The sequence below is a fragment of the Caretta caretta genome, chromosome 5 (assembly GCF_965140235.1).
Source record: "Caretta caretta isolate rCarCar2 chromosome 5, rCarCar1.hap1, whole genome shotgun sequence".
NCBI lineage: Eukaryota > Metazoa > Chordata > Testudines > Cheloniidae > Caretta > Caretta caretta.
In genome coordinates this window covers 16,237,222-16,262,553 of record NC_134210.1, presented here as the reverse complement: position 1 = coordinate 16,262,553, position 25,332 = coordinate 16,237,222, and the positions used below count along the sequence as shown (strand labels likewise).

Genomic DNA, 25,332 nt, shown 5'->3' with positions numbered 1-25,332 from the left:
GTTAAAGTAAGGCAAAGTAGTGGAAGATACACGCATGCATATGTATGTCCTGTTAATGTACAGTTCATGAAATAAACCAAAGCATTACACTGCTTTTACTTTTACTTTTCTCTCTTTGTTGCTATTTTCTATCTGTCCATCCCCCAGCATTGACCCCAATATTCACCCAGAAAACTGTGAAGTTAGTTTTTTGCACTGATTCTCACCCATTTTAAATATTTTTTTTTATTTGACACAAAATAAAAACTGAAAATGTAGGGCCTCGGAGGTAAGAAAGGAAACTAAAAAGCTACTGGCATATGGGCTAAAAAATCAATAATGCCTTGATATTACTAGCAATTCATAATGAACAGAATGTCATGCTTACCTCCCTGTAAGACGTAAGCAGCTACAAATTTTGCCTCTTGTGGTAAGAAAACAGTCTTGAGATCAGAAGAAGCAGCCCCTGAAAATGTAGATTCTGGTCCTAGCTGAAAGATACTCTTCTGCCTACTCTTAGAGAGAGAATAGGGTGTAGTTTGGATCAAGGGGTCAATTATCACAGGTGTGAGAAATGCTTATCTAGAAGCCTCATATCTTGGGGAAACACCTGGTCTAGATTATTTCTCAGCAGAACTTTATGGAAACTTTGTAGGCAAGTGAAAGTATTAGAGATTCTAAGGGAGGGTAGATCTGGCCTTCGGTGCATTTAATGAGCTGCTTGAAGCACTTCCCCTCAGATCTGATTTTACTGGTGTATATCAATAATTACTTTCTGGAAGGCATTCCTGCAATAACCATCCTCCCCTTCATACTGTAACAATGCAGAGGTCGTGAGTCACAAATGGCCTTAGAATTCCTAACTGTAGAGAGAACATTCAGTTATACAAGGGAGCTGAGACTAGAAAGTTCTTCAGTTCCAAAGCCACAGGCTTCTCTCTGAGATTTGCCTACAATAGGGATTTTAGAACATGACAGCCATAATGGCTCAGACCAACTGTCCATCTAGCCCAGTATCCTGTCTTCTGGTAGCGGCCAATGCCAGGTGCGTTAGAGGGAATGAACAGAACAGGGCAATCAGGGCCATCCCTAGACATTGTGGTGCCCTACACAGCCCCGTCGCGGGGGGTTGAGGAGGCTAGACCCAGGCCTCCTCTGTGGGGGGCACACCCAAGCTCTGTGGGGGGCAGGAGCAGGCTTGGGGGATGGGGGGAACCACCCCCCAGCATGAGCCGGTGGAGCAGAGTGGGTTGGGGCCGGGTCGCTCCATTTCCTGCCGCCCGGTGATTGCAGGGCGGGCCTGACCCTGTGTTCAAGGGGTGGTGGGAAGTGGAGTGACCTGGCCCCAACTCACTCAGCTCTGCTCCCCTGGCTCCCAGCCTTGGGACTTAGGGCTGTGGAGTGGTTCCCCCCTGCCCCCCACTGGTGGCACCACTGGGAGCCAGCGGAGCGGAGCAGGCTGGGGCCAGGTCACTTCACTTCCTGCCACCTGGCGAGTGCAAGGGTCAGGCCCGACCCTTGCTGCAGTCCCCCAGGATGTAGCTCAGGGGAAGGGGTGTAGCGGGGGAGGGCCTGGGGCGGAGCAGGGTTGGGAAGAGGTGGGGCAGGGGTTTTGGGGAAGGGGTGGGCCGGAGAAGGGGTAGGGCAGCTTTCCTGGCTGGCTCAGCTGGTCGGGAGATTGGGCTGACTGCTGGAGCAGCCTGCAGCTACGTAGGCACCAGGACATTTGGGGCAACTTGGTACCCCAAATTTCCTGGTGCCCTATGCAGCTCTGTAGTTTGTGTATGGATAAGGACAGCCCTGAGGGCAAACATTGAGTGATCCGTCCTCTGTCATGCATGCCCAGCTTCTGGCACTCAGAGGCTAGGAACAATCAGAGCATGGGATTACAGCCCTGACCATCTTGGCTAATAACCATTGATGGACGTAAGTTCCTGGAAGATATTTAATTCTTTTTTAAACCCTGTTCTGGTTTTGGCCTTCATAACATCTCCTCGCAACAAGTTCCACAGGTTGACTGTGTGTTGTGTGGAGCAGTACAGTGGAACCCTGTTCATCCAATCTAATTGGAAGCGAGGCTGGATTGGATAATCAAAAATCTGGATAATCAGGAAATTGGGCAAAGAGCTTTCTATCCATTATTTTAAGATGCTGTCAGCCCCCTGGGCGGCGGGGCTCAGAGGCTGACAGCTGGAGCCCCACTGCTCAGGGGCTGAAGTGTCAATTTCCTATATTCCTGTGTGTGCGCTGGTGGCTCAAGTAATACAGAGAACCAGATAATGGAGGCTTGGATAAATCGGGTTCTTTTGTACTTCCTTTTATTTGTTTTAAACCTGTTGCCTATTAATTTCATTGGGTGACCCCTGATTCTGGTGTTATGTGAAGGATTAAATAACACTTCCTTATTCATTTTCACTACACCTTTCATGATTTTACCAAAGTATTCCATGTTATGCTACCACTTCTCCAAGTGCAACGTTGTTAGTATCAATGGAATCCCTAGAGCAGACAAGTCTCCAGTGGTTTCTGGCATTTTTTTCAGCATGTAAATTAAACCTGTTCTTTCCCTTGTCTCTGTAACTTATGAACTAACTCAGTCTACCCTCCTCTCCTATTAACCTGTGCAATGCTGCCATTTTCCACTCTTCCCCAGATCCTGCTGTCCTTGTTCTCCACATCAGCTTGTCCCTGCCCCCAAAGTTGCTATGGTTCGTTTTATAAAAATGCATCCAATATCGAGTTTTAATTCTAAGTACTAGGACGGGGTGGGGCGGGAGGAGTGCAGCCGGGCGCGGGCATCCCGTAAACTGGGAACTGCTGAACTGGACTTTAGCTGGACATGACCCGATTCAGCAAGGTCCCCCAGACTGGGTAGTTCCATTAAAGGGCACACATTGTGGCAAACTCATACCAACAATGTGGTTTAAATTCTGTAGGCACATTGCCATTTCGGAGGAATTCCATGAGTCCAGATTGTACAGAATGGAACTGGGCCAGCAACAAAAAACAGTTTTAAATTTTGACCCTCTGATCACAAACCTCGCTCCCCTCTGACGTTTAAGAGCCCCAATTTCAGGACCCCATGTGTTGAAACTGGATCAACAAGAACATTTGATTCTTCAACCTCATACTTCTCTGAAGGAGGTTCAAATCCACTGAGAAGGCATGAAAATCTCTCACATTGCACCTGTATGCGCTTCCTTGATTGGAACTAGCCATAAGGGTTGGGATGAATGGGTAAGAATGTGGCAAGGGGCCGACAATGTTAATAGAGTAAAAAAGGAAATAAGTGATTGGATTGCACCTGTAGGAACAGGAATCTCTTTAGTTAATGCTGCAAACATAAAAGTTCTGGCTAATAAACTATCATATGCCACTGAAAATAGAGAAAAGATGAAAACCCCATTAACATAATCTGTGGAACAGTTAAGTACGGAACAGCAGTTAATAAGTAAGGTATTTCCTGGGTGGGAAAGACTCGTTAAAAAAATAGTTAATAATGTCTGAAGTACAGTCCCTCCAGAATAATGTTTCATTGACCTCAGCATGTGAGCAAACTCAGGCTCTCACCCAGAATATAATCATGGAAATAATTTGTCAAGCCATAGCAGGACAAATTCCCAGGGAGGCCATCAACTCGATTGAGCCCCATGAAATGGAGAAAAAAATTAGTCCTCCGGCCTTAGTGAAGACTAGTTAATGCTTTGTATAATCAACACCAGCAAAGCTTGCAGTTATTCCTGATAACTGCAACAGGCAAAGAAATTAGAGTAATCAACCCAGTAGTCCCACTGGGATTACAGATTAATAATAACTCAATAATGTACTCCAGAGATCCTAACACTTGGGCCTGGCAGACAGATAATGTGTGGAACATAGAAATGTAAAGGGGTGTAGGAGAAAAGAAGGTTTGGGCTATATCTGTGAAGACCAAGCATTGGAGGAACAAGATGAATGCTTCTTCCCACAACCTGGGAATAAGTCTCGCTGTTCCTTTGATGTTATGCAGGAAAAGGGGTCTGTTTTTATCTATGTTGGTAAAGCGTGTGTGTGTGTATAAAAATGAGATGTAATATTGTATTAATTAATGAACACTGGATTTGTAAGCAGTGTCAGGATGAGCTCCACCCTGACATCTGGTGGTGAGGTGTGGCAAGTTGTGGAAAAGAACTTCAGGGGCCAATCTCATTTGCATAGGCACACCCACCCCGCCTAGAATGAGGCCATAGCTGCCCAAATGGTCACTTTGGCTGCTGTGGGATCCCCAGTGTCTCTGTTATTGGGGCAGGAAGAATAAATTGTTATTACCCTGATTATGGGAACTGTGCTTGGAACTGTACTTGGCCTTTTGGTATGATGGAGGGACTCATCATCAACTAAGTAGCACTCGCTAGGCAAGGGTCATGGGTTTTAAAACTCTGTGAATTGAGAGAGAGGCTGGGGATAAGTATTAATACTTGGTGGTATGGGCCCCTTGGTGAGGGCCTTACATGCTAATTGCACTTTCTCCTCTCTCCACCATGGAATATCAGAGCTAATTTTGATTCTATTAGGAGTCTAGTTACAGGCTGCTGAGCTCACTTTGGGCTAATGGTGTACCAGCACTGAGGCTCCCCTACTACAAGCTGAATTCACCAAAGAGCTGAACTAAGAGCTGAAATCACTGAGCGTTGTGTTAAGTAGTGGGGGAGCCTGAAGATATATTGTGGAGCAGTTTGCGGGATGGCTGGAGTGCCTTGTGGACCGGCTGGTGGAGCAGTCGTGGGACGGCGGGAGCTGCTGGTGGGCCGCAGAGCGGAGCGGAGGAGTTTGTGGGGCGGCTGGCAGGGCAGAACGGAGCGGAGCGGAGGCCTATGGAGCTGTGGGGCAGTCAGCTTCAGATCATGTAAGGTGCCTCTTGCCCCTGTCCCATCTCCACCCAGGTGGGAGGAAAAGCTCCACAGATAAACTTTCGAACTCTGGGGCTGCCCTGACATGGGACAGAGACTTTTGGGTCATTGGACTTTTGGGACTTTGGGTGATTTGGGGTTGCTGGACTCAAGAACCAAAGGGAAAAGGGCATGCCCCAATTTGCTTGGGGTGGGTTTTTTGCTCATGGGTTGTGTTATGAATCCTGTTGGTGGTGTTTCCCCAGCATAATGCCACATTGTTTCTCTCCCTTATTAAAAGGCTTTTTGCTACACTCAGACTAGGTGCTTGCGAGAGGGGAAGTATCGCCTCTTGGAGGCGCCCAGCGGGCGTGGTATATATTTGTCCCAGGTCACTGGGTGGGGGCTCGAGCCGGTTTGCATTGTGTTATTGGAATGGATCCCCTAGATATTGAACCCGGCCCTTGTTGCTGCCAACTCTGACGGGCAGAAGGGTTACAGATTCAACCCATGGTGCCTTAGTTAATCGCTGTTTCTGTAATGTAACCACTATTGTTTATTGTGCCTATATGGACTGTACAACATTTGAAAGCGTATCCTGAGCTCTACAAAGAGATTTCCCCCATTTCACTGGGAATGGGTCTCACTGCCATTAAGGAACTATTAACTCATCCCTCCTTACAAACTGAGCTGCAGAAGCTTCGAACTTTGGGGGAGAATGGCAAACTCGAGATTCAACACCACAACCAGGAGATCTCTAGGCTAGCAGCTGCAGTTAAAAACACAGGCCATCACTCTCGGTGGGAGACTTTGCTTGGGTGAAGCCCCAGTGCAACAGGTCTTTTAAATATCATGCTTCACCCCATTATGGTGATGATCAGTTTCCAAATTATACTAGCAATTGGTCTGGTTCTACTGGATTGCTGGATCCAGCGACTGATGCGGCGGCTGCAGTGGATTGAAGATCAAACCCGGTACCACTGAGTAAGGATGTGATAGGGATACTTGCTTGGCACAAGCAACCCATCAACAGCGGGGATTTGTTACCAGTTGTTAGGATATAGATATTCAGGCCTGTCTGTAAAGGCCTATACTCTAATTTAGGTGTATTCTTATCACTTAGCTAGTTTTAGAGGTATAAAAGAGAGAATCAAAATCACTGTCTGACTGTATAAGGCCTTTGGCTAAGCAGCAGAGGCAGCCATAAGCTGGGAAGCGACCGGTCACATCCTTACATTCCAAACTTGAAAGAAGGTGCTATTGGGCTGTTAGGCATTATCAGGACAGGATTGTATTTCTGTCGCTTCCAGAGAAAGGGAAGTGCCTAGAAAATGTAAAAGGAAACTTAATTTGATAGCATCCTGTCTGGCAAGAACTCACTTATCAATAGCTGGGATGTGAAATCCTCACTTCTGTATTGTTTTGTCATTATAGTTCCCACTTTGCTATTGTTTATTGGCATGGTCTCTGTCTCGTTCTGTGATTTTGTCTGCTGTATAATTAATTTTGCTGGATCTAAACTAATTAAGGTGGTGGGATATAATTGGTTAAATAATCATGTTACAATATGTTAGGATTGATTAGTTAAATTTCAGTAAAATGATTGGTTAAGGTATAGCTAAGCAGAACTCAAGTTTTACTATATAGTCTGCAGTCAATCAGGAAGTGTGTGGGTGGGGGAAATGGGAACAGGAAATGGGGGTGGGGAAATTGGAATCATGTTTTGCTAAGTGGGGGAATGGGAACAGTGACACAGGTAAGGCTCTGTGGTGTCAGAGCTGGGAAGGGGGACACTAAGAAAGGAAACTGGAATCATGCTTGCTGGAAGTTCACTCCAATAAACATCGAATTGTTTGCACCTTTGGACTTTGGGTGTTGTTGCTCTGTGTTCATGCGAGAAGGATGAGGGAAGTAAGTGGGTGAAGGAATAAGCCCCTAACGCCAGCCAGCTCTTTGTTCTTGGGGAACCAGGTCACAGAATCCAATCTGTCTGACTCAGGAAGGACCCCCCCCCCCCCCCCGCCGCCTCTGCTTGTACCAAAGCCAATCAGAAGAAAGACTTACAAAAAGCAATGAAAAGGCAGTGGGGAACACACCTAAACCCCTCCGGATAAAGGTGACAGGATTAAGGAAACTCCCATGGCCTCATTTGCATTGAAGATGGGACAGAGAGGCATATCCATTAACATACAGAATGGAGAACAGAAATTCCAAGGCAAGAACCGCACAGAACTCTGGGACCAAAAAAAAGCAGGGAAACACTGCATGATGGGGAAATCTCTGCTCCAAATGTTAATGAACCCACGCCTGCACGCACCCAGCTCAGTAGTTATCAGACCAATTCTAGTAATACATCCTTTATTGGTATCCAAAATACTGAAGCTGCCTAATTGCATTGTGAGCTCCCTCGAAGGAACACCGCCCATAGCCAGGAATGATCAGCTCCTATTGTCTAGCCTGAACAAAACGACTTTGGTATACTCCCTTGAGCCATCAGGTTACCCATAAACAAATCTCTTGTTCTCCCTTGAACCATTATTCTGTCCCTACAAAAACTGCTACCCAAGCTCGAGTAAGTGCTCTGATTTCTGGATCCAAAACCTTCATCAGTTCCATTGGGACTTCATCTTCTCCTGACTTATCGTGCTGGGGGCTCTGCCTGTCTGCAGCACTCCGGACCCTCAGCTACCATCACCACCTGGGACCCCCAATCGATTCAAGCTTCACGGAGTGGTGAGAACCCATCTCTCTCTCTCTCTCTCTCTCTCTGTGTAGCCTTCTGACCCTGACCCTGTGTGATCAGTTATAGTTTTCTAAACCTGACGTTTAAAATCAAAGTTAAGTTAGATTTAATATAACTGTTTTGTTTGTTTGGCTCCCCTTGTATGGTTATTACCTGGCAGTAAATAACTCTCATGGTTAAGCTGGTTGTTTCTTTCTCTCTCTCCTTTTGAGGGTGTGTTTTGGCTTCCCTATTCGCTTTGTAGCAACACTCCTTGTACCTAAGCTAAAGATCCCTGCAGCACACACAAATCCTGGGGGGTTTGCTCATCAAGTGGGTTACTACCAGAACAATTGTAACGTGAAAGTGGGGATAGGGATGTGCTGAACCTGGGACATATGAGGGTGTCAGCTTGGAAATGCTGCTCGACCCAGCCTGCTAAGTCCAGGAACATATAAGGGGTCAGCTTGGGAGTGTTGATTAACCTGGTCCTCTCAGAGGTGCTCTGTTAACATGTGTGAGTGTGTTTGTGTTCATCTGATTCTGGGGCTGGAAGAACCCAGCCCTGGGAAACCTAGATTCTGCAGAATAGCTCCGTTGGGAGGGAACTTGCAGATGGGAGAAGTAGAGCTTTGTATGAGAACACAAGTGAAACAATCAGTAGGCTGATAGAATTACAGAAGAGTAACCCTAACAAATGAGTGAACCCCAAAGTAATGGAAAATCTGGTAACAAATTGGTGGAGGAATGCGGGCAGCATGTGACCCTAATCACGTGGTACTTGTTGAGTAGTTGCTGCAGAGTGGGGAAACTGAGGCACAGACCTGAGCAAACGGTCTCTTCCTTTTTCAGACTAAGCTCCTTTAGTGAGGTCCCTCTCTCATAGAATATTTGGCAATGTCCTGTAACTTTTAAGTTAAGAATCATGCTTAGAATAACTGTAGGTCCATGAAATAAGGAGTTAGAGTTGTGCCTTAAAAGTAAAGATTTTGGAGGAATATTGTGCCTGCATGAAAGGGCTTTTGGTAGGGATCATTAGTGAGATAAGGGAAGTAAAAATAGCTTTAAAAAAAAACCCTTGGCTGCTCGCTTGAGCCAGAAGACCGCCAACAGTTTAGAGAAATGGGTAATGAAGAAGAGGAAATGCCCTGGGAAAGGGGTGCTCTAAGGTGAAGGAGGCCTCTCCTATGTAATCATTTGTTTTCCAACAGAGTGGCTCCACATGAATCTTGAATATTCTTGAACCATCCCAGACTGAATCTGTCACAGCCAGAGCTGTCCCTTGGGTAGGGTACACCGGGGAGACTGCTCTGAGCCCCGCACTTTTTGGTTTGTTTCATCCCGATACGGAACAGAAAAATTTTCTCCAGAGGGAAAAACTTGTTTCTTGGCCAGCTCTGTCCAAGTACTAGTGCTGACTCTGATGCTGACTCCCATTAAAGTCAATAGAAAGAATGCCATTGACTTCAATGGGAACTGGATCAGGCCCTTCATGGCCAGCCCCCAACATGGAAACTCAGGCTGCTGGAGAGACTGCCTTTCAGGGTATCCATAAAACAGAGGCCCTGATCACTTGTGAGAATTAAAGGTTCCATGGTGAGCCCCACTAAAGCGCGTGTGTTAACAATCCTGGTGTCCTGGCCAAATTCCAACTGGGGTAATTATATTCTACCTACATAATCCTGCTGCAATTTTAATGAGACATAGGTGACCCAGTCCCATAGAGGACTGACTATTTCCTCAGATAAACATTGCTTTAGTGTTTTGGGGTGGGGACTGCAAAACGGGGTGTGTGTATGTGTGGGGGGGGTCGGTCTCCTTTTCCCCAGTACAGATTCCTGTCCCCCATTATCATAACACCTTGCATGAGGCCGGCTGACATGCATCCAAACCTAGCCAAGCCATTTTACATAAAGAGTGTGTGTAGCCAGGATGTTCAGATCCTCCCTGCCTCTGAGTCCTGCAGAAGCAGAGCCCAGCTGCTCTCAGTGGTAGTCATTTGTTTATACTGGTTGCATTTTCTAGGCTCTTCATACAGAAAAGAGCTAGAAAGTTATTTCCTGAGATCCTCTGTAATAAGATGCTGTTAAAATCCAGATAATCGGTTATATGAGTAACCCCAAGATTTCAGCCCCACTGACAGAATGAAAATACATCTGAGAAGTGTTCAGATTGAGCACAATTCACGAACAACAATAGCTCTGCCCTGCTGTGTAAAAAGTTCAAACCTTTGCCTCTGTGAATAAGGCAGAACTGCTTACTAGTTCAGCAGCACTTTTGCAGGCTTGCATCAAAGACGTAGCTCATCTCCTGCATGTCACAAGAATATATAAAAACCGTTAGAAATTGTGGTTTGTGATGCAGTATGTGTGCATGGTGGGGGATGGATCATTGTCGAGGCTAGATCTATAGTTTTGGACACTGGAACATCTGTCTACATTGCAGCACTGGTTTTCGCAATGTGTTTTTGTATCCTATCCAGCGGAACTGAGTTAAGGCTTACTTCACCCTGGCCACCAAAGTATGGTGGCAGCTTAACCATAGGACAGTTGGAAATAACTATTTAGAGGCTGTTCACATAGCAAATGTAGGTGACCGCATAATCTTACTAACGTTGCCCTCATCCTATTATTTGTTACAATTCCTTTTCTGCATTTGTCTCAAATTTGATTGCAAATTCATCAGGGCAAGAACTGTAGATTCATAGAACCTGATTCTCATTTATTATTATTTGTATTACCGTAGCCCCTGGAGCCCTAGTTATGGATCATGACCCCCATTGGGCTAGGTGCAATACAAACACAGAACAAAAACACGGTTTTACACAGGATTCCCATTTACATTCAGTCCTCTTTATTTTGCAGTACTGTAAATGAGACTCAGGCCCATAGATCTCAAGTCCAGAAAAGATCATTATGATCATCTAGACTGACCTTTTTCAGAATGCAGACCACAGAATTCTCTTCAGTGCAGGTATCAGAGGCTGAATTTAATATATTCCTATTTATTTGTATGGTGCCTTTGATAATGGGGTCCTGACTGTGACCTTTGGGAACGAGTGCAGTATTAATAATACTAACGTTTAGTTACCATTTGGATTGGAATCCAACAGACAAAAAGGTTCCATATCCTATTACCAGCCTGTGACGGGGTCTCTGGAGTGCAACCTGGACCGTGGGACTGCTGAGGTCTCTGTCCTACCAATCTGCGGTATCCCCCTCACACGGTGATGCTGTGCCAAGCCACAAACCTCTGGCAGGTGCTGCACTTACATAGACGTCCACAGCCAGGACACACCTCTCGCCTTAGTTTACGGCATTGGTGGCGGGTGGACCCCTCCTTCAGGGAGCCTAGCCCCCAGCTCCGCTCCTGCATCCACCCCCCTGCAGCTGGAGCCCCGAGAAGAACCCTGGGCTGGCTGGAGGCCCGAATGCTCTCTCTCTTCCCCCCTCCCCCATAGGATTCCCAGTCTAGCCAAAGCCCCAAGACTCGCCCCCTACCTGCCCGGAGGATCCCCGGGCCAGCCGCAGCTGCACCACGCCTCCCCTCCCGTCCCAAGCCCCCAAGCCCCTGGGGAAAGAAGCTTTTGGTATGCCCCAGGAAGGTTCTGGGGCAGCTGAGGAGGTGGGATGTGCTACTCAGCTTCTTGGGTTCCTCAGTAATCTCTCTGGAGTCCAGGGAGATTACTGATGAACCTGGGAAGCTGAATAGCACATCCCACCTCCTCAGCTGCCCTGGAACTTGCATGGGGCATAATAAAGCAAAAACTTGCCCCCCAAACTCAGCAACTGGGGGTCCGGCAGCCATGGCAGTGCCAGGGGAGGCTCTATTATACCCACTGTTGATGGTTTACTGCAGGACTGTTAGTCACTGACTAATGTGGAGGGAGTGTGCCCAAGGTCCTCTTTAGCGTTTGACCATACAACTACCAAGCGTTGCTAAACATTGTTGTGTTACCCCCATGTGCTCTTGCAAACTTCTGTGTACTTTTTAACACTTTGTGGATCAGTCTGGTAATTTCAAAAGTTAGCAAATGTATCATGTTTGGGTTGCTAGAAAGCATCTCTTTGTATCATATGAGAGAGAGAGAAGCAACCAGCTTAACCATGAAAGTTATATATTGCCAGGTAATAACCATACAAGGGGAGCCAAACAAACAAAACAGTTAAATCTAACTTAACTTTGATTATAAAAGTCAGGTTTAGAAAACTATAACTGATCACACACGTCAGGGTCAGAAGGCTACACTGAGAGAGAGATGAGTTCTCACCACTCCGTGAAGCTTGAATCGATTGGGGCTCCCAGGTAGCTGAGGGTGATGGTAGCTGAGGTCTGGAGTGCTGCAGACAGGCAGAGCCCCCAGCACGATAAGTCAGGAGAAGATGAAGTCCCAATGGAACTGATGAAGATTTTGGATCCAGGAATCAAAGCACTTATTTGAGCATGGGTAGCAGTTTTTGTAGGGACAGAACAATGGTTCAAGGGAGAACAAGAGATTTGTTTATGGGTAACCTGATGGCTCAAGGGAGTATACCAAAGTTGTTTTGTTCAGGCTAGACAATAGGAGCTGATCATTCCTGGCTATGGGCGGTGTTCCTTCGAGGGAGCTCACAATGCAATTAGGCAGCTTCAGTATTTTGGATACCAATAAAGGATGTATTACTAGAATTGGTCTGATAACTACTGAGCTGGGTGTGTGCAGGCGTGGGTTCATTAACATTTGGAGCAGAGATTTCCCCATCATGCAGTGCTTCCCTGCTTTTTTTTGGTCCCAGAGTTCTGTGCGGTTCTTGCCTTGGAATTTCTGTTCTCCATTCTGTATGTTAATGGATATGCCTCTCTGTCCCATCTTCAATGCAAATGAGGCCATGGGAGTTTCCTTAATCCTGTCACCTTTATCCGGAGGGGTTTAGGTGTGTTCCCCACTGCCTTTTCATTGCTTTTTGTAAGTCTTTCTTCTGATCTGTTTTGATTCAAGCAGAGGCTGGGGGGGGGGGGGGGGTGTTCTTCATGAGTTGGACAGGTGGTTGGTACTGTGCCTTGGTTCCCCAAGAACACAGAACTGACAGGTAACAACATGGGTTCTTAACACAGGGTGGGTTTTTATTTACTGCTCCTAGCATGTCCAAAAGCTTTTCCCTGAAATCATGCATGTTATATCTTTTCATAGGATTTACCATCAGTATGACAAAGAATTTGGCAAAGTTTACCATTAGCATATAACTTTTTATCATAAGATTTAACAATAATACCAAATATTTCACCATAGGGAGGCGTTGCCAGGTATTTTTATCATACCACACCTTCTGCTTGGACAGTCTGGTTTATTCAATACCCTAATGTGCTGTTGCCTACAGCTGCAGTATGGGAGCTGGGCTCATCCTCCCCCATTCCTGGAAGCATGCTGCTTCCCCCTGCTGCAGAGGAATCGAAGAGATTTTCCCTCTTTCTTCAGCAGTTCCTGGGACTTTACCCTTTTCCTCAGTGGTCCCAGCATAATACTCCTTATTGCTGCAGGCAAATATCTTAACAACTTGAGCTACACCTAAAAAATCATTTCCAAGAAGCATGTCAACTAGGTTTCAGAGTAACAGCTGTGTTAGTCTGTATTCACAAAAAGAATAGAAGTACTTGTGGCACCTTAGAGACTAACCAATTTATTTGAGCATAAGCTTTCGTGAGCTACAGCTCACTTCATCGGATGCATATTGTGGAAAGTGTAGAAGATCTTTTTATACACACAAAGCATGAAAAAATACCTCCCCCCCACCCCACTCTCCTGCTGGTAATAGCTTATCTAAAGTGATCACTCTCCTTACAATGTGTATGATAATCAAGGTGAGCCATTTCCAGCACAAATCCAGGGTTTAACAAGAACGTTGGGGGTGCGGGGGTAGGAAAAAACAAGGGGAAATAGGTTACCTTGCATAATGACTTAGCCACCCCCAATCTCTATTCAAGCCTAAGTTAATTGTATCCAATTTGCAAATGAATTCCAATTCAACAATCTCTCGCTGGAGTCTGGATTTGAAGTTTTTTTGTTGTAATATTGCAACTTTCATGTCTGTAATCGCGTGACCAGAGAGATTGAAGTGTTCTCTGACTGGTTTATGAATGTTATAATTCTTGACATCTGATTTGTGTCCATTTATTCTTTTACGTAGAGACTGTCCAGTTTGACCAATGTACATGGCAGAGGGGCACTGCTGGCGTATGATGGCATATATCACATTGGTGGATGTGCAGGTGAACGAGCCTCTGATAGTGTGGCTGATGTCATTAGGCCCTATGATGGTGTCCCCTGAATAGATATGTGGGCACAGTTGGCAACGGGCTTTGTTGCAAGGATAGGTTCCTGGGTTAGTGGTTCTGTTGTGTGGTATGTGGTTGCTGGTGAGTATTTGCTTCAGGTTGGGGGGCTGTCTGTAGGCAAGGACTGGCCTGTCTCCCAAGATTTGTGAGAGTGTTGGGTCATCCTTCAGGATAGGTTGTAGATCCTTAATAATGCGTTGGAGGGGTTTTAGTTGGGGGCTGAAGGTGACGGCTAGTGGCGTTCTGTTATTTTCTTTGTTAGGCCTGTCCTGTAGTAGGTGACTTCTGGGAACGCTTCTGGCTCTATCAATCTGTTTCTTCACTTCCGCAGGTGGGTATTGTAGTTGTAAGAATGCTTGATAGAGATCTTGTAGGTGTTTGTCTCTGTCTGAGGGGTTGGAGCAATTGCGGTTGTATCATTTTGTATCAAATTGTGGCCTAATAACATCAGCCACACTATCAGAGGCTCGTTCACCTGCACATCCACCAATGTGATATATGCCATCATACGCCAGCAATGCCCCTCTGCCATGTACATTGGTCAAACTGGACAGTCTCTACGTAAAAGAATAAATGGACACAAATCAGATGTCAAGAATTATAACATTCATAAACCAGTCGGAGAACACTTCAAACTCTCTGGTCATGCGATTACAGACATGAAAGTTGAAATATTACAACAAAAAAACTTCAAATCCAGACTCCAGCGAGAGATTGTTGAATTGGAATTCATTTGCAAATTGGATACAATTAACTTAGGTTACCTTGCATAATGCCTTAGCCACTCCCAGTCTCTATTCAAACCTATTTCCCCTTGTTTTTTCTGCCTCCCGACGTTCCTGTTAAACCCTGGATTTGTGCTGGAAATGGCCCAACTTGATTATCATACACATTGTAAGGAGAGTGATCACTTTAGATAAGCTATTACCAGCAGGAGAGTGGGGTGGGGGGAGGTATTTTTTCATGCTTTGTGTGTGTAAAAAGATCTTCTACACTTTCCACAGTATGCATCCGATGAAGTGAGCTGTAGCTCACGAAAGCTTATGCTCAAATAAATTGGTTAGTCTCTAAGGTGCCACAAGTACTCCTTTTCTTCATGTCAACTAGGTGTTCTATCACCCCCATAGTCAAAACACTTTCCAAATCTTCCCACACCACACAAATTCAAGCTAGTGGCATAGGGAATGTGGTTCTGCCCACATCTACAGTTTCTGCCATTTGACCAGGTAATATGTTGGCATCTGGGGCCACACTCTCCTTAACCAGAGAAATTGGAGCTCCTGTATCCTTCCATCCTAAGCATTCCCTGCCATTAACCCTGACAACCCTACTGTGCTCCATATCTGGTTCTGCAGAGGCTAATCTCACAAAACCAAGTGATAAGTGACAGGTACCTGAGAGGTTTCTGTGTTGAGGACAGCAGAATTCACATGGGCTATTTGTTGCTTGCTTCTTCTAAGCACGGGGAATTTGTTCCTCAAGTGATCAGTGGAATTACAGTGATAGCACCTTTTGGGCTCTTCTGTTTTCGCAGGAGATTTGGGATGGGATGAGAGGAATGGTTTGGGGGAAGTGAGTGTCCAGCCTCCCAGTCACCCTCTTTCTTCCAAGGGGTAAAACTGGAGCCCTGCTTCCAACCAGGCTTAAACCCCTCTTTCTGTGATTTAGTCTCAGTTGATGCCTGCTCAAAGGCATCAGCCAGAGACACCATGTCATCCATGGTTTTCACATCTTTGTCCCACAGATGCTGTTTCACGTCATCTTTACATATGGTTAGGAAATGCTCCTGAGCAATAAGGTCAAACATTTCTTCAAAACTTGCAACCCCTTTTCCCCCTACCCATTTTTCCCATCAAATCTTTCATTTTGTTCACATATTCCCCATTATTCATACCCCTTGTAAGATTCCTAAATTTTACTCTACCCCTGAAACATATAATCTGAAATCATTTAAAACTGTTTCTTTGAATTTAGAATAATCTAAAGCATCCCCAATTGGCATTTTATTGAATATATCCAGAAATTTACCAGTTAAATTTGCAACCAAAGTGGGGATTCTCTTGTGATCAGGAATCTGAATCACACACAGCCTCTCAAAAGTAGTGAAATAGTCTGCCACATAGTCTGTCCCTTAGTATGTTATACCAATAAAATAAAAACCAGCAGGATCTTATTAAAGGAGAAAAGGCAAAATACCACATTTATTGTGAATACAGAAAGAATCATAGTAAGCAGTTAGTTATAGCTATAACATTCCATTCAATCTCATATTTATTCACACATTCATTCATACACACACACAGGTTCTGCAAGGTTGTTATCATAGTTACCAGCCTTAGAGTTGCTCATGCCAAGCTACTGGCCAGGTGGCCTGGACATGAGGAGGGAGCAGGGCCTTGTCAGATGCACATCTGATGCTCCTGGGAGTTGGTTTGCAGAATCAGACCCCAAAATTCTCACTTTCTAGAGTCCATTTTTATAGGAATTTCTTCCTATGCCAGTCTATGGGAATTGCTTCATCATGCTGTTGCTGAATCAATCAGCAGATGGCACATTCCTGACGGCTCCGTGCTGCCAGATGTTATCTTGTTCTTTGGTTCTCCCATTCTTGAGGCTGTTGGGTGGATTCCAGTCTGCTCTCTGGGGGTCCTCTGGTTATTTCCACTTGACACCTTCTTCAGCCGATGGACACTGGATTCTTAGGCTGGCACCTCCCTGATCATTCAGTTATTATCCACACCAAGCATCCATCCACATACATCCTCTATCTCTATTTTAATCACAATTGTTAACAAAGCGAGATGAATACAACAAAAGGGCGGGGAGTCTCTGGGTGCTGTTTCTATTGTTACAGAGTATTGCTTTGAGTCTCTCTCTCTGTGAGTAGTTGTTGTTACAAGGAATTGGTTTGAGAACAGACTCTGTCTTAGAATGTACTAACACAATTAGCAGCTTGCAAGTTTCACACATAGAGGGAGAGAAACAGTACCAAAAACCAAGAGACCTTTTAATTAGTAATACCCTGGAATTTAAACTATGGGGAATCAAACTCATTTGTGATTTTAATACAGAACTTCTTTAATATGATCCTACAAGTATGCAGGACACAATTGTTCCCATTTGTAGATTTTTGGAGCAGTGGGAATCAATGGTGTAGAAGGGTTCTCGTTCTGCTTTTTTAGCAAGTCCAATTGGTGCTTTTGCTCTCTTTCTTTCCTGGGTTTTCAGCTTGAGGGCCTGCTGATGTGCTAACTCATCAGCTTGCTTCTGAGATTTTCTTTTCTTTTTTCTTTATCTCCAACTCTATTAGCTCCAAGATTTGATGATGATCTTTCTCTTTTTCTGCAGCCTCAGTCTGTACAGCTCCAACTTTGCAACTGCATCACTTTCACTTATGTTTCTGCTTTTTCTGTGCCTGCTTATTTCGGGAACAGGAAGTAAACAGAGAAATAGCAAACCTGTAACCTTCTCTTTGACTTTTTCTCAGCCACCACAGAAAATGGAGAGAGGTAAATAGTGGTGTCCATCAAGGGTCCATACTGGGACCAGTACTATTCAACGTATTCATAAATGATCTGGATAAGTGGCTAAACAGTGAAGTGGTAAAATTTGCAGATACAAAACTACTCAAGATAGTTATGTCCAAAGCAGACGGTGAAGCATTACAAAGGGACCTCACAAAACTGGGTGACTCGGCAACAAAATGGCAGATGAAATTCAATGTTGATAAATGTAAAGGAATGCACATTGGAAAACATGATCCCAACTATACATATAAAATGATGGGGTCTAAATTAACTGTTACCACTCAAGAAAGAGATCTTGGAGTCATTGTGGATAGTTCTCTGAAAACATTCATTCAGTGTGCACCTGTAGTCAAAAAAGCGAACAGAATGTTGGGAATCATTAGGAAAGGGATAAATAATCAGAAAGAAAATATCATATTGCCTCTGTATAAATCAGAGGTATGCCCCCATGTTGAATACTGCATGAAGATGTGGTCACTCCGTCTCAAAAAAGATATATAGAATTGAAAAAAGCCCAAAGATGGCAACAAAAATGATTAGGGGTATGGAACAGCTTCCAAGTGAGAAGAGGTTAATAAGACTGGGACTTTTCAGTTGGGAAAAGAGACGTCTAAGGGGTGATATTATAGAAGTCTATAAAATCCTGACTGGTGTGGAGAAAGTAAATAAGGAAGTGTTATGTACTCCTTTTCATAACTAGGGGTCACCAAATGAAACGAATAGGCAGCAGATTTAAAACAAGAGTTTATATGCGTTTAATTCTTTAAAAATAGCCAACTATGAAATCTTCCTTCTGGTAAACTTTGAGTAGATGGATTATTTCCGGCTAATCAGCATTTGTTGTGTGTTTTTCAGCTATAAACTTCTGCATGCAGTTTAAGAGGAGACAGTTGACTAACAAACAGTACAGTACTTAGGGGGATTTCTAGAAAATCAGCTGTAACACCAGAACAGTCAGGATGAGCTGGTGAGCTTTCTCATTTCCCTAAATAGCACTTGGTGTAGGGAATTTGATGTGCTGCCATTGTGTAGAGGAAAATCCCATCATACCGTTTTGCTAGCAGAAACAGAAACATCTGCTGAGTCCTGCTCCAGTGATTAGATGATTGCAATTTTGGTAAAAAACAATTTGCAATTTCTCAAAAAGAAGCAAGTTAAGCTTTTAATATCTGAACAGACAGAACTTTTTAGGCCCAGGAACTTTCTGTGAGCGTGAGACTTTTATTTGGTCTAAGTATCTATTGGACACATTTTATACTTATCGCAAGGTCTCTCTTTCGTCACAACATTTCCTATCTGTAATGACTCTCCATTGTTCTCTGTCTCCTCTTCAGACATGCTCAGCTGCTGCAAAACTGGCAAGGAGCCTTAAGGTTAGCTTTAACTATGCCTTTGGTCTTCCTCACCTAATTCTATTCCAGCTTCAAGCTAATGTTAATGCCCTTTCAGAAGGATTTCCTACAGAGGCTCTTCTTGCTGTTTGTCTCTGTTATAATCAACTACTATGCCCCTGAACCTAAGAACAGCTACATTAATTCTGATAAAAGAAAACAATTTACCACAACTGTTTGCCCTAAATTAGACCTAAACGCTCTTTTGAAGTTCACAACATTCTAGGGTTTTTGTTTTTGTTTGTGTTTTTTAAATATTGTTCACTTTCCCCACACATCCTAGCTGGAGCAGGGAGAGGAGATGCTGAAGTGCCAAGAGAGAGGCTCTTTTATGGTCTTTCCAGCTTAATAAGGGAGCCTATTCTGGCAAGATTTCCATCTTTGTCCAAAGACAAAGTTAAAGCTAACCTTTAAGACTAGTTGTCAGCTTTTACATATGGGCATGAACCAAACCCCTGGATCTGAACACCTCCAGAAGTTACAGGAAGTTTGGATCCAGAAATTTCCTCCCTTTTTTGTCTTGTAGGAATGTTAGCATTCAGAACTAGCAATATTATCAGCCTCAAGTATTCAAGATTCAGGAGACAGGCTCCCCCCAAAAGCATGAGACTGGCTTAAAAATCATGAGGATTTTTTTTAAATAACACACTTTTTGGGTTCTTTTATTTTCCTTTTGGTTTTCGAGCCTTTAGGGTGCACATGGGTTACGTCTCCACACTTTTCTCACCATACTTTTAAAAAAATGAAAGCTGAGATTTTCATGTAATCATAGTCCCAGAAACTTTAAGGAAAAACACCAAATATCATGACACTCACAATACAAGGATGAGAGTTGACAATGCTGAATTAGGGTTAGTCTGCTGAGGTTTAATTTAGTCTCCTGGCATGAAAATTAGCAAAGTTTCCACTTGAACAGTGTGGCTCAGCTTGGGCATATTTCCAGCACTGGGTAATACCATTAGACCAAACAGTGTATACAGCATTTATGAAGGGGAAGCCTTTTTGCCTGCTTCAGATGTTTCCTTATTTCACATGTTGCTTGACTCCTGCTGGCTTATTGTACATCTCCTCTGACCTGTGCAGAGATAATACTGTACTCGTGATTTTCGGTTCATAAAGACTGGACAGAGTTGTGTCTGTTTCATATGGAATTAAGCTCTCCCTAGAGGCCCTGGCCCTACAGGTTAAAACACAGGAGGGGGAAGCAACAGTAGTAAATCCAGTGGCTATTTTGTACCTCTTTTGTTTAACAAACAGCAGCCCCTTTTTTTTTCAGCAGATTTTGCTTAGCCTTTGACTTCCAGTCCCCAAAATTATTATTAAGAATACTCTTTAACTCCTGTAGCATATTTCAGATGTGCACACATAAGAAGCACTCTTTAAAATTATTGCTGGTACTTAAATCTTGATTAGTGAATTTCTTGTCATATCAGTTCCACTCCACCCACGATGCCATCCATTTCTCTTACAACTATCTTTGTGTCTTTTAGAATCAGGCTACTCAGGTCTAAAATTTTGTTTGGGGCTCCTATCTAAATACCCTGCAGTCCAGCACCAAAATACGATGTACAACTTAAGTACAAAAATGTAACCTGAAAACCAGCTAGGAATAAAAAGGGGCTATGAGGGCTTTCAATACTCTTTATATGGACATATTCTGAATTACATGTATTTTGGTAACACCTAGGAGCCCAAATTCTTGGACCTGGACCCCATTGTGCTAGGTGCTGTACAAACACAGAACAAAAAGGAAGTAATTGTAGTCAGCATGATGGAGCGCCTTAATGATTGTCAAGTTTTTTGTATGCATGTTGAGACCATTATAACCTCTCTGTAGAACTGGAATTTTTTTGGTGAATTTATGGTACTTTAACAATGCTGGCTGGGAAGCAGTGCAATAAATGAAAGGCAGCTCAGTAATTGACAAGACTTAACAATTTTATGGATAAAGCCAGCATAGAATGTGACACCCTTTATTAGAGCAGAAGCTAATTTGCAGCATACAAGCTTTCAAGCCAAAAAGGTCGAGTTATGTTTGAGGTCTATATTTTGTGATTTTCTCTGGAGATGGAAGGAATGAATGTTTTTACAGAAATGCAGCCTGTGTATTAGTATGCAGTGACTAAGTCCAAGTAAATATGAACCAAGCAATTCATAACAATGAGCAGACTGGAGAATGGAAAAGCCAATGCGCCGAGTAGAATAAGAGATTTTTTGGTTCACTGGCAATTTTGAAAAGTTGAAGTAAAAATGATTTCAGGCTAGACAGAAAATGAAAAATTTCAAAACTTTCAACAAATTGAAAAGTTGAAGAAAAAAATTGTTTTAAGTAAAAAAAAAAAAATGGACAAAACTGAAATGTTCCATTTTGATTTCAAACATTTTTATAGATTTTTGAATTGTAAAAAAAATTAAAGGATATTTTGAAATGAAAATTCTTTCAAACCAAAAAATTGAAACCTTTTGTTTTAAAATGTTGAAACAAAAGTTTTTTTAAAATTGTATTTTTAAACAAAACATTTGGTGAAACCAACGTGAATTCACTAAACGTTTCAGTGTCCCCAAATCTTTATTTTTGGACCAAAAACTTTGCAAAGCTCTAGTAATGAATAATTGCAGTCATCATTATCTAGAATAAGTGTGCTATAATAAGTGAGACAAGGTGGGTGAGGTAATATTTTTTTTGAGACCAACTTCTGTTGGTGAAAGAGACAAGCTTTCAAGCTTACACAGAGCTCTTTTGCTAACAGAAGTAGGTGCAATATAAGGTATTATCTCTCCTAAGCTCCCTGGAAGCTGTGCGGCCACGCAGCAGCCTATTTAGTGCCATGCAGGCGCTTGGGGAACCCGTCTGGGGACCTGTCGTGGCCAGGGAGTGGCTGGACAAGGGGCGCCCCTTGTCCAGCCCCAACCTAGCCTGACCACCAACACGGCACAGCCACGGTGGCCCGGATCTGCCGCGTCCAGGGTGCCCCTCCACCGACTTCCACTCTGTTGCGGCCTGGAACTGCCGCGGCCCAGCCCCAGGCACGGCTGGAGCAGCCCAGGGAAGGGGCACTTCTCCCGCAGCCCCAGCCCCGCCCTCAGCCCAGGTGCTGCTGCGGGGAGAGAGAGCTGAGGGGAGTTCTTTCTCCGTCGCAGCCCCTGAGCACCCTCCTGTAGCCCAAACCCCTCATCCCTGGCCCCACCCTAGAACCCCCAGATGGAGCCCTCACTCCCCCACCCCAACCCTCTGCCCCAGCCCTGAGCCCCTCGTCCCTGGCCCCATCCCAGAGCCTGCACCCCCACCCTCTGCCCTAGCCCTGAGTCCCCTCCCACACTGAGAACCCCTCAGCCCCACCCCCACCACATGAATTTTGTTATGTGCACCGTTATGAAGGTGATGTGTCATACTTCACCCCCATATTGGTGCACATAAAAAAATTCATTCTGCACATGGGTGGGAAAAATTAAAGGGAACGCTGTACCTCACACACCTTATTTCTGTAATATCCCAGACCAGCACAGCTACAACACTGTAAACTACAATAGGGGAGTTAGACCGTAGAGCATGCTAACATTAACCTGAATGAAATGTTCATAATGCCTCTATATCAACAATGACTTGAAAAAAAGGATGTAGCCGAGAGAGGGATAAATAGAGAGAACTGAGAAAGAAACCAGGGTTGAAATTTTCCAAGCAGTCTAAGGGATTCAGACACTTATCTGCTGTTAAAATTAATGAAGAGATGTGCCTAAATGTCCTAGATTGCTTTGAAAATCTCAGTCCGGGCCTCTGATTCTTAAGAGGGGATTTACCGATGAGTAAATTATTCAGGAATAATATTGATTTATTGGACATAGTGACTTCTGGTCATTTTTAAATGGCTAATGCTATGTTTTCTGATACTTGCCTCTAGTCTGTCCCGCTCAGTGAGCAAAGTGTGATTTCTCAGTCTAGATGAAGGAAAACAAAGAACAAAGAGGCTTCATAAAAGAGAGGGAGCATGGTGACTCACTTTGTAACAGTCTGTCCCAGAGATGGTGCACAGGATGGCAGCTACCTCAAATATGCCCCTAAGCAGGGATTCCACTAGGTCCAGTCCACAGGATGACAGGACAGTTACATATTCTGTAACATACATCCCTGTTCTCAGATCAGTCAGTCCCAAAGGTACATGTTTTTCCTCCTCTTTGGGAAAGGTATTAATGTACACTGTAGCCTGACTTTCAGAGAAGTCCTGTTTTTTCCTCTCCTGTCATCTGTATGGCTTGCCAGATACACAGTATAAAAAGTTGTGCAGCTACACCATGCACTGTGACCATGTCCCCATTTTATTAAAGGTTCTTCGTCAGTATAATGATGTGGAAGGTGGAAGACAAGGCCTGATTACACAGGTAAATATGCAGCATGAAAATATAACTGCCAAGGAATGGCTGCAGCAGCCTTCTGGTCATTATTGCACATGCATTTGTTCGTGTTTACTTTGGATACAAACCCAAGTGAGTGTTTACCTACTGTTTATTAAATGCTGTGCGTTCCCAGAAGATGCTTACTTGGCCGGAAGTGCTATCATGAAGTCCGAGCTTGTTTATAAGAAATAGTTGGAGTTTGCAACTAAAGTAAATCTATACAGAACGTCGCCATAAACATAAAACGCTGACCCGACCAGCTTTTCGAAAAACAGGCTGTGTTGCTTGAGTGAACCACTTGTGCAATAAACTCAGGGTGAAATCCTGGTCCCAGGGACATTGGTGGGAGCTTTGCCATTGACTTCAATGGAGAAAAGGAGCAGGGTCTCTCCCAGGCCTAAGCAGGGAACAGACCGAGAACCCTGAGGTTCAGCCAGGGTGAAGAGGAAGGTGCTATGTGGGAAGTGGCTCAGGGAATAGCAGCAGCAGTGGAGTTAAAGGAGGCAGCATGTGGCTGCTATTTGTAGGGTCCCTGGGTTGGGACCCAGAGTAATGGATGGGCCTGGTTCTCCCCACCAGCCACATGCAGAGTGGCCAAAGTCCCCAGAAGGGGACAAGTTTCTTGTAGAAGCCAAGCATAGAACTGGAGTTTCAAGGGCTCTAGGATGGGGCTGAAGACCCTGAAGAGGGCCAAGCATTGGTTGAACTTTGTTACCCCGGGTAGGGTTCTGAACTTGGAGTGACCTGGCTGGAGAGCAGAGGCAATAAGAACCGATTAGGCAAGGAGTCTCCCTAGAGAAAGCCCTGGAGGCACTGCTTTATAACAGGGCAGGCATGGACATAAAGCTAGTCCAGAAGGGGCTGAGGACTGAGCCCAGAGACAGGGGTAAAGACTTTAAGAAGGGCACGTGGATAGGCCCTGTTGGATCTTTTACCCCGGAAGGGGTCCCTTCATGTGTTAGACTTTGTGTGACTTAGCTGGAGGGCTGGGCTACTGAAGACCCACCTGATGAGGTTAATAGCTGAAAGGAGAAGCCAGGAGCAGAGAGAGAGTGCAGGTGTGCACCCAAGCGAATGGAGGCGCTCACAGGAGATGAGTGTCTCCTGTCACAAGTGCCTTTGACCATTGAAGCATCCCCAAAACCTTGATAAATTGCAAGGGCCTGATGTTTGAGTGCTTGTTTTACGCTGGTGTAACTCTTGATTTATGGTGATGTGTGATCCGAATCAGGCCCCATATCTCTGTCTCCAGGGGCCAAATCTTGATCACCTTACATTGACTTCAATGTGTGAATGGGTTGAAGATCTCTCTCTAATCAAAATTATATTGTCTTTACAGCAGACCATCCATCAATATTCTGCATCTCTGGGTTGCTCACCCAGTACTCGATCACCGACCGCTGATATCCACTTTGCAACAGAGAGAGATGACGGCATTCTGTGCCACTAACGTACGACAGGAGTTGAGAGGAAGTGAAGAATTTCATAGCTGAAGAGAACTCGAAGGTGGACTGGAGCTGGAATTTATGCCAGGTTCTACAGGAATAGATACTTAAGAATGCATAATTTAATAATCAAAATAGGGCTATGCATAAAAATTGCAATGAGAACCATAGCTCTGTTTTCAACCACATGAAGTCATTGGTTCAATACTGACTTGGTTGGCCTTCAATTGAATTATGCCCTGCAGCATGGATTTTTCTTGGAGGTTTCATCTATAAGTATTGACTCCGCTTTATCTGTAAGGTTAGATGAGTTTGCATGACTAGAGACCCTGGGAGTATTCTCGCACGTGCGCGCGCTCTCTCTCTCTCATGCATATTTTGTTGACTTACAAATGTGACCAGTCACCTGGTTTCAGTCAATCCTTTTTGATATTAAGTGTTAAAATAAATGAACATGGTTAAACAAATGAAAGTTCCTTTCCTTGATTTTGTTTCTCTCACTTGTGTTGGAATGTCCGGCATAATACGCCCTTAATTGCCTTAGGAGACTTGACCCATAATTGTAGCATGGAGGTTTGAGTGAAGGCACTATGTAGTGGCTTCATTGCAGAACCTGAATTACACAAAGAGCTCAAAGGTGAAATGTTGACATTGACATTAAGCCCGAGTTTTTCAGCTTCAAGAGGCTAAAGCCTT

At 44.3% G+C, this 25,332-nt stretch overlaps 1 long non-coding RNA gene across 3 annotated transcripts in view; it reads left to right on the top strand.

Annotated features, from left to right (window-relative positions):
* Window positions 1-25,108, top strand: part of LOC142072100 (uncharacterized) — a 36,732-nt gene extending 11,624 nt beyond the window's left edge. For 2 of the 3 annotated variants that reach the window (XR_012668370.1, XR_012668372.1), the window contains exons 2-3: window positions 23,123-23,176; window positions 24,531-25,108. This is a non-coding gene — a long non-coding RNA (uncharacterized LOC142072100). The remainder of the gene's footprint in view (window positions 1-23,122; window positions 23,177-24,530) is intronic. The other variant, XR_012668371.1, reaches the window with a different exon arrangement.
* Window positions 25,109-25,332: the final 224 nt, after the last annotated feature.